The sequence below is a fragment of the Narcine bancroftii genome, chromosome 7, assembly GCF_036971445.1.
Source record: "Narcine bancroftii isolate sNarBan1 chromosome 7, sNarBan1.hap1, whole genome shotgun sequence".
Lineage (NCBI taxonomy): Eukaryota > Metazoa > Chordata > Chondrichthyes > Torpediniformes > Narcinidae > Narcine > Narcine bancroftii.
In genome coordinates, this window is record NC_091475.1 from 214,085,561 (window position 1) to 214,098,381 (window position 12,821).

The window sequence follows — 12,821 nt, forward strand, 5'->3', positions numbered from 1 at the left end:
TATTACTCGGCTAGACATAAAACATATTCAAGAATAGACCTATTTTTGTTATCAGCTAGTATGCAAGATAGAGTAAAAAAAACAGAATATAAAGCTAGAATATTATCGGACCATTCACCCTTGATATTGACAATAGAGTTAGAGGACATCCCTCCAAGAATGTATAGATGGAGATTAAACCCCATGTTGCTTAAAAGGCAGGATTTTAGAGAATTTATTGAAAAACAAATTAAAATGTATTTTGAAATAAATACGGAATCAGTGAAAGATAAGTTTATACTATGGGATGCAATGAAAGCATTCATTAGAGGGCAAATAATAAGTTATGTAACCAAGATGAAGAAGGACTATAATCAGGAAACAGAGCAGTTGGAAAGGGAAATAGTAAATATAGAAAAAGAATTAGCAATGAAGGAAGGCACAACTAAAAGAAGAGAATTGGCAGATAAAAAAATAAAATATGAAACACTACAAACATATAAGGTGGAGAAGAACATAATGAAGACAAAACAGAAATATTATGAACTAGGAGAAAAAACGCACAAAATTCTAGCATGGCAGATTAAGACAGAACAAACTAAGAGAATGGTATTGGCATTAAGGAAAAAAGACAAACAAATCACATATAATCCAACGGAGATCAATGAAAACTTTAGAGAATTCTATTAACAATTATACCAAACTGAAAACGAAGGGAAGGAAGACAAAATAGATGAATTTTTAACTAAAATTGAACTACCAAAATTACAAATAGAGGAACAAAATAAATTAACAGAGCCATTTGGAATAGTAGAAATACAAGAGATAATAAAAAAATTACCAAATAATAAGACACCAGGAGAGGATGGATTCCCAATAGAATTCTATAAAACATTTAAAGACTTATTAATTCCACCCCTCCTGGAAGTAATCAACCAGATTGATGAAACACAAAGCTTACCAGATTCATGTAAAACAGCAATAATTACAGTAATACTAAAGCAAGGAAAAGATCCACTCTCACCAGCGTCATATAGACCAATATCCTTACTTAACACAGATTATAAGATAATAGCTAAACTATTAGCAAACAGATTAGCAGAGCATGTACCGAAAATGGTAAATTTAGACCAAACTGGATTTATCAAAAAAAGACGCACAACAGACAATATTTGTAAATTTATTAACTTAATTCATGCAGTAGAAGGAAATAAAGCACCTCCAGTAGCAGTTGCTTTAGACGCAGAGAAGGCCTTTGACAGAGTAGAATGGAATTATTTATTCAAAGTATTGCAAAAATTCAGTTTACCGGAGAAGTATATTAATTGGATTAAAGCATTATATAAGGGACCGTTAGCGAAAGTGACAGTAAATGGACATGTATCAAAGCAATTTAACTTAAGCAGGTCAACACGGCAGGGATGCCCACTATCACCTTTATTGTTTGCATTAGCTATAGAACCACTAGCAGAACTGATAAGAATAGATAATAATATAAAAGGAATAAAAATAAAAGACAAGGAATATAAAATCAGTTTATTTGCAGATGATGTTATAGTGTACTTAACAGAACCAGAACTATCAATAAAAGAATTATATAAGAAATTGAAGGAATATGGAGAAGTGTCGGGTTACAAGATAAACGTAAATAAAAGTGAAGCAATGCCTATGTATAATGCGGATTTCTCAAAATTTAAGAAGGAATCACCATTTAGATGGCAAATGCAAGCAATAAGATACCTAGGTGTACAAATAAACAAAAATCTCGGCCAACTATATAAACTCAATTATTATCCACTAATGAAAAAAATTACAGGACGATTTAGAGCATTGGAAAGATTTACCACTAACACTAATAGGAAGGATGAACTGTATTAAAATGAACATTTTTCCAAGGATATTATACTTATTTCAGGCATTGCCAATACAACTGACAGAGAAATTCTTCAAGGAGTTAAAGAAAATAATAAGGAAATTTTTATGGAGAGGGGGGAAACCGAGGATAGCACTAGATAAATTAACAGAATGGTATAAACAAGGAGGCTTACAACTGCCAAACTTTAAAAATTATTATAGAGCCGCACAATTAAGATACCTATCAGATTTTTATCAAACAAGGGAAAAGCCAGATTGGACGAGATTAGAATTAGATAAAATAGGGGAAAAGATACCTGAACACATATTATATAAATGGGATGAAAAATTGGTACAACATAGAAGTTCTCCAGTATTACATCATCTCCTCAATATTTGGAAGAAGATTCATGTAGAAAGAAATAAAACAAATTATCAATTACCAAAACTAATATTGACGCAAAACAAGTTACTCCCTTTTACAATAGATAACCTTTCCTTTAGAGAATGGGAAAAAAAGGGATCAAAAGAATAGAAAATTGCTTTTCGGGAAACAGATTATTATCCTTTGAACAAATGAAAGATAAATACAATATAACTCAAGATACAGTGCTGGCATATTACCAATTGAGATCCTACTTGAAGGACAAATTAGGAAGCAGTCTGAGGTTACCAGAGGGAAGTAACTTTGAATATGTGATCACAGACACAATGATAATCAAAAGATTTATAACAAATATGTATATTAAACTGCAAGAAAAGGAGAATGAGGAAACAAATGGTAAAACTAAACAAAAATGGGAACAAGATTTAAATATGAAGATAAAAAAGGAAACATGGGAGAAGTTATTTTCTGGAACGATGAGAAATACAATAAATACGAGGTTACGTATGATACAATATAACTGGATACACAGGCTATACATTACACCTCAAAAGTTAAATAAATGGGATCCAACAGTATCTGATAGATGCTTTCGATGTAAAAAATAAATGGGAACAACAATTCATGCAATCTGGACATGTGAGAAAGTAGAAAAATTTTGGGAAGATCTAAACCAGATATTAAATAAAATTACAGAAAACAATATACCAAAAAATCCAGAGATCTTCCTCCTAAGTAACATAAAAAACAAAGAATTTGGAATTGATTTGGATGGTGCACAAAAAAGATTTGTTAAGATAGCTCTAGCCGTAGCACAAAAATGTATTATGTCAACCTGGAAATTGGAAGATAATTTGAAAATACAACAATGGTATATAGAAATGAATAAATGTATTCCATTGGAAAAAATAACATATAGTTTAAGAAATAATATTGAAATATTCGAACAAATATGGGAACCTTACATTAAATACAATAGCGAAAACCTACCGGGGACAATCATTACCTAAGTTGATGGAAGGAGAAGGAAATTAAAAGAATGGACTCAGTAGAATTTCTGGTGTATTTTTGTTGAGTGACAACATTGTCTGACTGGTTAAATGTATCCTAGATTGTATACCTTAAATGGACGGGGGGGGGGGGGGTGGGGAGAAAATGGCACTGTATATGTGTGAAAAGGAAAAAGTGTGTACCATGGTTAATGTGATTTATGGTGTAAAAAATAAAAAATTTAAAAAAAAGATATAATTCCAGACAAGAAAGGTTTTGTTTGGCAAGCAAGGATTAAAACAAAGACTGGTTACTTAAATTGACCTTTTTCTAATCTTATACTCCCATATTTACTTTGTGGATCTGAAATAGTAATTATTACATAAAATAATGTCTATTATAATAATTAGGGGCCAAAATGTAAAGGTTAAAACCTTATGTTTTTCGATTCTTAGTTAATTTTGTCCCTGTCTCTTTAAGAGAACTATTGTTTGTTACCATAGTGACTATGATGTAATATGTCACAATATCCACCCAGACTAACAGCTTCCTCATTATTCGACAATATGTGAAGGAAGCGTGAGCACGGGAAATTTTTCTTTGAAATTTTGTATCTCTAAGTTTTTGTATCTCTATATATTTTTATATGTTTTACAGTAAATGCTTTATTATTCATAGTTATGAAAATCTTGTTGCGAAGCTATGCAAAATGTTTATCCATTTTATCAACAAATTAAAACTACATTAAGAAACAGCAACAGTTTGATTTGTTGAATTAAAGAGATTGAAATTTGGGATATCGCAGCTCACACTTTGGAAGGTGATACTTTGAAATTAAGATGTCAGAATAAGGAAAGTCTTGTCTTTACCCTCTCCAAACTCTTCCTACAATAAGGTGACCTGAACTGAACACAATACTCTGTGTGGTCACAACAGAATTTCATAGAGCTGTATCATTACCTTGAGGAAGAGCTCAGGCCCGAAATGACAGTAACATATCTTTACCTCCTATGGATGCTGTGAGACAGGCGGAGTTACTCCAAAATTTCAGTGTGTGTTTTACTACAAAGCTGCAGACCTTCCTGCTTCACATTACCTCAGGATTCTTGATCTCAATCCCCTGACTAATGATCTCAATCCCTAGCACTTCATAAGCCTTCTTAACTTGTGCCACAACCTTGAGTGATCTTTTGGATCTAGACCTGAAGATTCCTCTGGTCCTCCACACTGTTAAGAATCCTGCCATTGAGTATGGACAGCTGGAATTTCCAAAAAGCATCACCTCACACTTATGGGATTAAACTCCATCTGCCACTTCTCTACCCAACTCTGCATCCTGTAAAATTTAAAGTGAAATTTATAATTTTTAAACATTTTAATTATAAATTTAGACATACAGCACAGTAACAGGCCCTTCCAGCCCACAAGCCCATGCCACCTAATATCACCTGATTTACCAGTAGGTTTTTGAACGGTGGGAGGAAACCGGCGCCCTGGCAAAAACCCATGCAGATAACAGGTACAGACTCCTTGCAGACAGCATGGGATTCAAACACTGGTCCCAATCGCTGGCGCTGTAAAGGCAGTGTGATAAGAGCGAGAGCGAGAGCGAGAGCGAGAGCGAGAGCGAGAGCGAGAGCGAGAGCGAGAGCGAGAGCGAGAGCGAGAGCGAGAGCGAGAGCGAGAGCGAGAGCGAGAGCGAGAGCGAGAGCGAGAGCGAGAGCGAGAGCGAGAGCGAGAGCGAGAGCGAGAGCGAGAGCGAGAGCGAGAGCGAGAGCAGATGAGGTGGCTAGTTGCATTACCGGTTGCAGCATCTACAGGCCAGGTCTGACCCCCTGGAATCCAACATCCCACAGCAGCTGAGAAATCATTGCATTTCAGTTCACAAACTCATTTAAAAAGTGGAACAAAACTACGAGTGGGGAGAGAACGAGTGTGAACCACTCATGTCAGTGAGATCCTTGTGCTCAGTTTATTCTGGTGTGTGTCTGTCCATCCCTGCCCATCTATCCAAGCCTTGCAGGATGCTCACACCCAGCTCCTGGTCTAGAACTGGACCCAATGTCTGACAACATGCTCAAAGCTCCATCACCACCACTCCCGGTCACCACGTTCCTTCCCTCTTACACACCAGCTGTGAGCTCACTGTGGCAGAAGGTCCTCCTTGCTGGAGCATGGGAGATGACCCCCTCACACCCAGCTAATCTTGGGGTCCTTAGTGCTGCAGGGTGCACGGTGGAAGGCTGGCATCTTTTCACCAGGTTTGTTCTGGTCTTCTTTGTGGTGTCTCAGATGTGCAGTTGGTACCGGGATGGGGGGAGCGGAGGGAGGAGGAAGGCACTGGCATTGATCAGTGAGAGGGGTGGACAGGCCACCTTCTCACCAACCAGTTGCTCCCCAGCCAGTGTCAGGACTCTCCACACACAAACTACAAGCAGACCCTCACTTTGCACACTGTGTGGACTGGTGAACCTGGAGGTCACCACGGAGTGGTTAACCACCGTACCATCCCATTCGCTGTGGTAAGCACAACCCATCAGGTGGCATTCCTTCATGTTCTGGATATGGACCACCAGAGCCAACATCTATTGCTAGTCCTTCAACATCCTGGAGAACATTTTGCCCAGCTGCCTTCTTGAACACCAATGTGAGGGAGGGCAGTTGCCACTGAACACAGAAGGTGCCCTCTCTCCCAGTTTGTTGTTGCTCTGTGGCCAAGTACATAAAACCTGTGGCAGTCAACTGGTTTGTACAAACATCTTCATCCTCTCAGTAGAACGGTCAGAGGCCCAACCTGGTTGAAAAGGACATCCATCATTCCAGGGGCCCAAGGCGACCTGCCTCAACCACTATTGGCTGGATGTCTACAGTGGTGAAGAGCTTGGAGGAGTTGTGGAGCAAACCAACTCCTGTCTCAGGAAGGACCTGCACCCACTCCCATTCACATATCGTCAGACACCATCTCACTGGCCCTCCACTCTGCGTTAGATCACCTGGGCCACAGGAACACCCACATCTGGCTGTTCATCACACCAGCAAAACCTGAGACGTTGTCCCGCCTTCTGCAACTGGATCCTTGACTTCTTCATCAGCAAACCCAATCCACGTGGATCAGCCACATCACTCCCTCCTTGCTGAATCCCCTACTCTACACCTTCTACAGTCACTCATGACTACACAGCCCCGTTCAGCTCAGACACAATCTGCAGATTTGCTGATGACATCACTGTTGTTGACTGAATAACAGGAGCCAGTATCCAGGATGGGGATCGCAAACTTGGTTGGGTGGTACCAGAACAACCATCTTCTTTCAGCATCACCAAGTCCAAGGAGCTGGTTGTGAATTTTAGGAAGAAGTCCAGGGACTACGCACCTGTTCGCATTGATGGGACGGAGGGGGAGAGAGTCAGAACCTTCAAGTTCCTGGGAATCCATATTTCAGGAGACTTTCCTGAAGCCAACCTGAAGAAGGTAGAGATGCCCCTACAGAGAGTGTGAGGAGAATTGGCATGTTGTTGAATACTCCATCACACACTGTGTGGAAAGTTTGCTGGCTGGTTGTGTGAGAGATGAGTAAAGCTAATATGAAAATATGAGAGATGAAGAAAGCTAGTATGGATATTGTGTAATGAATAAAGCCAGTATGAATAGATAAGGGTAGGGTTCATCTGAATGAGATAAGGGTCTTCTAGACAGCAAATTCTGCATATTGAATTAGTAAGCCCTGAGGGTTGGGAAGGTGTGAATAAGGACAAAGGCAGGTTTGTGAATAAGGACAATGACATGATGGGACACAGACAGGATACCCCCCCCCCCCCCCCGGTCCTCCAAGTTCACAGAAACAGCACATAGGCAGACAAGATTGCCTAATGCCAAACTCATCCAGGAGGCAGAAGAATGTAAGGGGGGGGGGGTACTTCTATACTGAAATAAACTGTATAAAAGTTGGGTGAGCCCCAGTGTGTGTGTGTATTCCCAGGGTGAGGGGAATCACCCAACTTTGCATTGTTGTATAATAAATGTTATTTGTTCTCAATTTTTGTCTCGAGCAAATTCTGTGAAGGTACTTCTGTTTCTCACAGTTGTATCAGTCTTGTTTGGGAATTCGAGTGCCCAGGAATGCAGAAGGTAATAAACACAGCCAGGACCATCACCTGCTCTGACCCCCCCCCCTCCATTGCACCTGTCTACAGGCAGCCAACATCTTGAAAGACCTCCATCATCCTGATCACAACCTCTTCTCACTGCTACCTTCAGACCACTACCTTTAGGTTCAAGAGGTTTTTCTCCCCAACAGCTATCAGGCTCTTGAACATCTCGTTGTTACACGAATCAGGGACTGATCTGACATCACAAAAGGATCATCTGCACAATTGCTAAAGGCACTTATCTTTCTCAAGGATAACTGCGAATATTTATTATCTATATTTTATTTATTTATTACCCTTTTAATGCAAGTAAATTATTGTAGTTGTATCTTCTTGTTTGGCCACAGCAAGAATTTTGCACCATCCGTACATCCTACAATGCCCATGACCATAAACTCAATGACCCGTAAACTCATCATCAATGGGAACATTTTGCTGGAAATGGTCCAGAAAAGATTCACAGGATGTTACTGGGACTTGGTGGGGAGGGAGCTTGAGTTGTGGGAAGGAGCTGGAGAGACACAAGATGATAAGATATGGGAGCAGAAGTAGGCCATTTGGCTCATCGAGTCTGCCCCACCATTCCATCATGAGCTGGTCCATTCTCCTTCTCAGCCCTACTCCCCTACCTTCTCCCCATAACCTTTGATATCCTGACTATTCAGATTCCTGTCAATCTCTGCCTTAAATGTATCCAATGACCTGGTCTCCACAGCTGCCCGTGGTAGCAAATTCCAGAGGTTCACTGTTCTCTGGCTAAAGAAATTCCTCCCCATCTCTGCTTTAAATGGACTACCTTCAACCCTGAAGCTGTTCCCCCTTGTCCTAGACTCCCCTACTGTGGGAAACAACATTGCCACATCTACTCTGTCCAGGCCTTTCAACATTCAAAATGCTTCTATGAGAATCCCCCCTCATTCTTCTGAACTCCAAAGAGCCCGGTCAAAGAACCGAGAAATGTTCCCCATCTGCTGATCCCTTCATTCCAGGAATCGTTCTTGTGAATCTTCTCTGAACCCTCTCCAACACCAGCACATCCTTTCTTAAATAAGGAGCCCAAAACTGTCCCCCATCCCCCAAGTGAGGCCTCACCAGTGTCTTAGAAACCCTCATCATCACATCCGTGCTCTTGTATCCTGTCCCTCTAGATATGAGCATAAACCACTGATCAGCCTGGAGGTGAACCTGCATGTGGACTCCCAAGTCCCTCTGAATTTTCTCCCTAGCCAAATAATAGTTGGCCCTTTTATTCCTTCTGCAAAAGTGCATGACCGTACACTCTCCAACACCTCTTCACCCATTGTCTTGCGTCTCTCTGCAGCCTCTCCATTTCCTCATCAGTACCTGCCCCTCCACCTCTCTCTGTATCATCTGCAAACTTGGCCACAAAACCATTTATTCCACAATCCAAATCATTAACATACAAGGTGAGAAGAAGTGGCCCCAACACTGCCCCTGCGGACACCACTGGTAACCGGTCACCAACTGGAATAGGAGCTACCCTAGCTCCCATCTCCACTACCTACTCTTTGTCCCATTGAAAATCCCCTGCCTGACCTGACCTGTAGCACATCCTCACCCTCTGCTCGTGAAGCCTCCAACTCCCCAATCCCGCACTGGCCGCTCTACCTGTAGCACAGACTCCCACCCATCGTTGCTCTGCTTCACTTACAAACACCCCCTGAAACAAGGTACTGCCCCCAACAACCCTCAGATGCTGAGGCTAGGATTTTCTTCTCCGCTCTCTGCCTCCTGCCAGTCTGCCAACTTTCTATACAGGGACAGGGTTCCCCCTCATCCTTACCTACTACCCCACCAGCCTCTGCCACCTACAACATGATCCCACCACCAGCCACCTCTTGCCTTTCCCTCCCCTCCCTGCTTTCTGCTGGGACCACTCTCACTGTGATTCCCTCGACCATTCCTCCCTTCCCAGCACAAGGCAACTCTCTGTCTGCCTTATGGTCAACAAGGTTAAGGAGTTGTTTCATGGTTGTTGGATCCTAAATGTAGTGTCATATTGACAGTGATGGAACCCTCACCTTTAACTGTGCCCTTGGTCCCTTCCCCTGTGGCCGCACGAAACACCACACTTGAGCCTAGATCCTCCACCCTCACCACCATTCACAACGGTCGGCTGCAGCCACCGCTCCCACTGTGGGCTCCTCTGCGTCGGAGAGACTGGACGCAGGCCGGAAGGTCACTTCGCTGGGCACCTCGGCTCTGTCTGCTGCAGTACCAGGGGCCTCCTAGTGGCCACCCATTTTAATCTCACACCGACATCCGTCCATGGCCTCAAGCTCTGCCAAACCGAGGCCTCCCGCAAACTGTGCATTTCAGCACAGGTCCTTCAGCCCTTGATGTGATGGTGACCTTTGTAAATCTGACCCTTCCCTATTGCACATCCTCTACTGTGGGTGGGGGCAGTACTGAGGGGGTTCAAACTGTGAGAGGACATGGAACATTGCAGCACAGACCCTTTGATCCATGATGTTGTGCCAACAGATAGAAACCTACTCAACAATCTAATCCTTGTCTAGCTCACACCCACAACTCTCTTGTATCCACGTGCCCATCTGTGAGTCTTTTAAATGTCCCCATTGTTCCCACTCCCCATGTTAAGAAGGTGGCCCTCGTATCCCCTTTAAATCTCCCCCCCTCACTGGAACTCTGTGCCTCTTGTCCTAGACCGACCCCCCTCCAATCCTGTGGAAACGACTGTGACCCTCCACCTCATTGATGCCCCTCAGGATTTTATAAACCTCGACAAGATTTCCCCTCTGCCTCCTGCACTCCAGGGAGAAAGTCCCAGCCTGTCCAGCCTCTGTGTACAATCCAAGTCCGCTGAGCCCAGCAATAAAGAATTTGCCATCCGGTTTCCTAAGCACCTTACCTGTTACATCAGGGGCAAGGAGACCCCGTCTCTCTGCACTTCTACATTCAGTCCATGTCCCATTGTGGCGTCACTACTGGAATATAGAACATTTCAGCACAGGGCAGACTGTAACGCCCGGGCTGACGTGCTGATCTTTGTAAACCTACTCACCACAATCTAACCCTTCCCTACTGCATATGCTCTACTGACAGGGCGGGGCAATACTGAGGGGGTTCAAACTGTGGAAGGTCATAGAACATTACAGCACAGTACAATGTGATAACCTACACGTATCTACCAAAGCCGTTGACATACCCATCCTCCTGTTCGGACTCCGAATCATGGGTCCTCTACCGGCATCACCTACGGCTCCTAGAACGCTTCCATCAGCGCTGTCTCCGCTCCATCCTCAACATTCATTGGAGTGACTTCACCACCAACATTGAAGTACTCGAGCTGGCAGAGTCCGCAAGCATCAAATCCACGCTGCTGAAGACCCAACTGCGCTGGGTGGGTCACGTCTCCAGAATGGAGGACCATCGCCTTCCCAAGATCGTGTTATATGGCCACCGAGACAGAGGTGCACCAAAGAGGTACAAGAACTGCTTAAAGAAAGCTCTTGATGCCTGCCACATTGACCACCGCCAGTGGGCTGATATCGCCTCCAACCGTGCATCTTGGCGCCACACAGTTCGGCGGGCAGCAACCTCTTTTGAAGAAGACCGCAGAGCCCACCTCACTGACAAAAGACTGACCCCTGATTTAATCGTGGTTATGTGGGAAACATTGTGGTTTCTGGAGAATGTAATTTTGTTTATAACTGTGTACTCAGTACTGGTTTTTTGCAAGTCGGGAAGGTACCCTTCCTCAGGAGAGTGAGGAGGGCAAGGCCTCGGCCTCCACCTAAGCAACATTTTACAGGAGCACAACTGAGAGTGTCCTGTCCAGCTGCATTACTGTAGGGGACGGTAGCTGGAAAGCATTGGACTGGGTCAATGCAGAGGGTCATCAAAATGGCTGAGAAGATCCCTTTCCTCTATTGACAACATTCACCAGGGGGTGATACTTAAACAGGGCTGAAGAGAGTAAAGAAGACCCTCTCCATCCAGCACACAGCATCTTTAACCCACCACCATCAAGAAGAAGGTAGAGGCTGGGGAATAGCTTCTTCCTGCAGGCTGAGAGACTAATGAACTGCGGCAATCATCCCAATGTCTAAACTTGGAAACCAAGCAGGCTCAGGACTGGTCAGTAGTTGGAGGGGAGACCGCCTCAGAACACTGTAGGAATCTGTGAGTAGCGCTGGACAAAGTGGATTCTCTCTGACTGCCTCATGGTAGACAAAAGTCAAAGAGCATCATGAATGTTACATTCTCAATGTAGCATTATGTGACAGTAATGGAATCTTTGTAACGGGCCAAGCATTCGTGCGGTTAGATGAGCCGAATCGCCGCCCTTGTCGGTTGGCACAAGATGGTGTGGGCTCCCCCTTCCCTTCTCAGGAGAAGCCAGCGTTTAGCAACACGTGAGCAGGCAGCGACTCCACAACGCGCAGACATCACTCCCTCAAACCAAGGCGTTCCAGACAGGAAATGGCTCGTACCCTTACAGCAGCGTGTGAAATTCAAGAAAAGTCAGTTACTGGTTCACTCCTGTGTGAGTGGAGAGAGAGCAAGAGCGAGAACTGTTTATCTGATTTTGTGCGTGCACCGTGGTCTGGGGAGACACTGTTAGGTCAGGCTGTATATGTGGAGTCAGCTGATAATAAATGATTCTGCCTGGGCCCATTCAATTCCACTTATTCACCATGGTCGATGAACCCACTGACTGGCATATGGGGGAAACCCACATGGTCACAGGGAGAAAATGTGCAAACTCCACACAGACAGCACGGGTCGAGCCGGCTCTCAGACCCATGCAGCAGCACTGTGCCTCCAAATTTCTTAGCTGCCAATGTCAGCCCTCCTCCAACCTGCAGACATTCTTCATCATCCTCTAGTTCCACGTCCAGCCTCTCCTCTCTTCCTCAGGAAATTCCTCTTGTTCCCATTTCCCTGACACACCAGACTAAAGCGTACCCACATCCCGTGCCCACAATTCGTTCTTATAGAGCCTCCCCTCAGATGACCCCAATACCCCTGCAGTTAAAACCCTTCTTCCTGTCCCAGACACTTCCTTCTCCCACAACAGCCACTACTGAGACTCAACACCTCCATTGGAGGTCAATCCATTGGAGGAACAACTCTCTTCAGTGTCTCCTTCAGAGAGGTTTTGCCCAGCTGTGGGAGATGGGCAGCACGGTTAACAAAGCAGCCAGGACAACACTGCTAAGGTTTCAGGGATCGGCACCGAGCTGTCAGTAAGGAGTTTGAATGTTCTTCACAGGTCTGGGTGGGCGGGGGCTCCAATTTCCTCCCACCGTTCAAATTGTAGCGGGGGGGGTGTAGGTCAATTGGGTGGCACAGACTGGTGGACCGAAATGGCCTGTTACCCTGCCACCTATCTAAATAAATACAGGTAAATGGGTGGGCATTGCGAAGGGGATGTGGGACAAATGGGGAAAGCCACTTCCTCTTGCCTAATGGCCTGT

General features: G+C 44.0%; 1 protein-coding gene across 3 annotated transcripts in view; it reads right to left on the reverse strand.

The window, feature by feature from the left end:
• Positions 1-12,821, reverse strand: part of LOC138739701 (uncharacterized) — a 45,602-nt gene that overhangs the window by 18,314 nt on the left and 14,467 nt on the right. The gene's annotated exons all lie outside the window — the stretch shown is intronic.